The sequence below is a fragment of the Blastomyces gilchristii genome (assembly GCF_000003855.2).
Source record: "Blastomyces gilchristii SLH14081 genomic scaffold supercont1.32, whole genome shotgun sequence".
Classification (NCBI taxonomy): Eukaryota; Fungi; Ascomycota; class Eurotiomycetes; order Onygenales; family Ajellomycetaceae; genus Blastomyces; species Blastomyces gilchristii.
This window is the reverse complement of record NW_003101651.1, coordinates 281,580-284,669: the sequence shown is the minus strand read 5'-3', so window position 1 is coordinate 284,669 and position 3,090 is coordinate 281,580.

Sequence of the window (3,090 nt, the reverse complement as noted above, 5' to 3'; positions counted from 1 at the left end):
TTGATCTCAAATTATGTTATTTCAAATATTAAAGATTTCAGATTCACTTTTCAAATAAAAATCTAGTTCTGAATAAAGAATATGTTTGAATTCTTAGTTACATTTTCATTCTGATCTCATCATTGAGAATGATATTAAATGAGATTATAAAATCACTTCTCACTTACATAATATCATAACATAGTACTCATTTGTTGAAAATTCAACAGAGAGTGTTATCAAATATTATTACTTTTCTGAACATATATCATAATTCATATAATTTTAATTATAAAAAAAATATAAAATACAAAAAAAATTAAAAATAAAAAACAAAACAAAAATAAGAAAAAATCAGAATGAAAAAAAAAGAGAAAAAAAAAAATAAAAACAAAAAAAATCAAGATTGCAGAGTCACAGTATTCTCAAAATACTTACTTCTCAGAGTCTTTATAATGTTTATCATCAATCATGTATTTCTCACAGTGAGACTAACACAGCTGTGATAAGTTATTGTCTTAATATTATCTAATAAATAATCAGTATATATCTGTATAAATATAAATATTTAGAAAATATACACTTAAAAAGTATGATCAGAGTGAACTCTGCTATCACTTAAATAATATCAAGAATAGAGTACTGAAATCAATGATTCTCTTCATTGATTTCATAGACAAGGCATATGAAGATAATCTTAAAAAATATAAGATTTTCTGACTTCTAATAAAAATGAATCTCACAGAGAGACTCTATTTTCATGATATCAGAGACTGAGTGTTATTAAAAAGCATTACTTTCATACAATGCATATATACTTACTGTGATGATTCACTCTCTGTGTACATGACTGAGAGTTGCAGCTTTCTCACACTGCACAGCTCTCTCTGAGATGCTGGTACTGATTTGTAACTCACACAGTCTCTCAGTTCAGTATGCACTGCATGTATACAGTTCTGCATGCTGAGACTGTGTTGATTATTATAGCCTGGCATAGTACTTGCTTTTCACAGACCATGTTTTGTTTGAGAGGGAGAAGAGAAGACACAACTGTGATTTTATTAAGAGAGAATGAATAATTAGTAATATTAAATGTAATTTAATTCTTCTGTATTTAAAATTTGATTAGTCTATACTCTTCAATTTGAGAATTTCTAAGAGTGTTTTAATAGTTTTCATATCAGCTTGAACTTAGTGATGAGTTGAAGAAGAAGAGAAAAGAGAGAAGAAAGAAATAAGAATAACTTATCTTTATAATATGAAAATAGAGAATCACTGTAATCATTCTCTCTAGTAACAAAGATCTGTTTTCTGCATGTATTTCTGATATAGATTATATAATAACTGTATACAAAGAATATCAACACTGTATATATTGAATGAAGATGATATTGCTATGTAATACTGTAGCTGTTTCTGTATATCTCTGAAAGCTGTTAATATTTTCTTTATCTCTTTATATTTGATAAGTTAGTAATATATTTCAATACACTTCTTCTTTTATTATTATCATCATCATCATCATTATCACTATTATTATTATCATCATCATTATCATCATTACTATTATTATCATTATCATCATCATTATTATTATCATCATCATTATTATCATTACTATCATCATTATTATCATTATTATTATTATCATATTATTTCTGATTATCTCTTCTGTCTTTATCTCTCTTTAATACTCACTGAAATTAATTATATCATCTCTCTTCAAATATTCTGCAGTTCTGCAGATCATCAAGGCACGTGAGTGCTGTCACAGATTGAAGAGAGAGAAGAAGAAGATGTTTAAGTAAGAGAAGACAGATCATAAGACATGTTATAATACCTTGAAGAGACTCTGTAAGAGAGTAGAATAATAAGAATTTTAAGTAACACTTCTGATAGATTTAGACTGAGCTAAGTATAGAAATAATATAAATGACATCATCTGTAAGAGATTGAAGAAGAAGACAGTGAAGAGTCTTATATAGTAGTGACAAGATCAGAAGAAGTTCTGAGAATGATTTAAGTTCAAGATGAAGAGAGAGAGAGAGAAGAAGAGTATTACTGTAAATAAGTGATGACAGAAGAAGATTAAGAAGATGTTAAAGTAAGAGATAAAGAAGTCAAAACTGATAAGTTTTTTATTTATTAAAAGATAATGATTTTTAATAATACTTCTGTTCTCTAATTGATTAGCAGAAGCTAACAGAGAAGAAGAGAATTGAGACCTTGTTCAGATCTTGAATACACTTCATGATTCAGAATATTAAGAAGACAGCTCTGCTCTCTGAGCATGTTAATCTGCTTACTGCTGAGATGAAACCTGAGACAGCAGACTAGAAAATGTGAGATTTTGAGACACAGGTTGATCTGACTGAGAGGAAGCAGCAGAAACCCTTCTCTGAGAAGATAATAAAGAGAGATTTTAAGATGATTATCATTTCAGATGAGAAGAAGAAGAAGAAGAAGAAGAATGAGAAATAAATTATAAAGAATGATAAGAAGAATGAGAAAGAGAAGAAGTAGAAAAAGTTTTTTTCTTTTTATATTAATTAATTATAAGTTCATAATTATTAATAATTAAAATTGATTTTAAGTTTTCAAAAATTATTGTACAAGTTGTAATCAAGTCAGGAATAATATATATATATATATATATTTAACTATCATGATTCACAAATCACTATAATGTATAAGTATCAACATTTTTTCAATATTGATATTTATAATATTAATATATTTTTAATGATATTATCTGATAATATAATTTGATAACACTCTCTTTTATAATATTAATATATTTTAAGAAATATGACAGAGATTAATCAAGATTGTTTATTTACTTTTATACATTGATGATATTCAATCTGAGTTAGTACTAAAATTATAACTAAGCTAAGAAACAAGATTATTTTCTCTTATATTAATTCTTCTTATACACATCAGTGATCAGTTATTGAAAATAAATTATCATCTTTCTTAAATTATTATCATATCTTCTGAATTTACTTCTTTCACTTCTTTTAATTCTATTGAAGATTCATAAACTCTTTAAGAAATCACTATACCATCACAAAGTCTATATTATTTATAATTCAATACAGAATGCTCTGA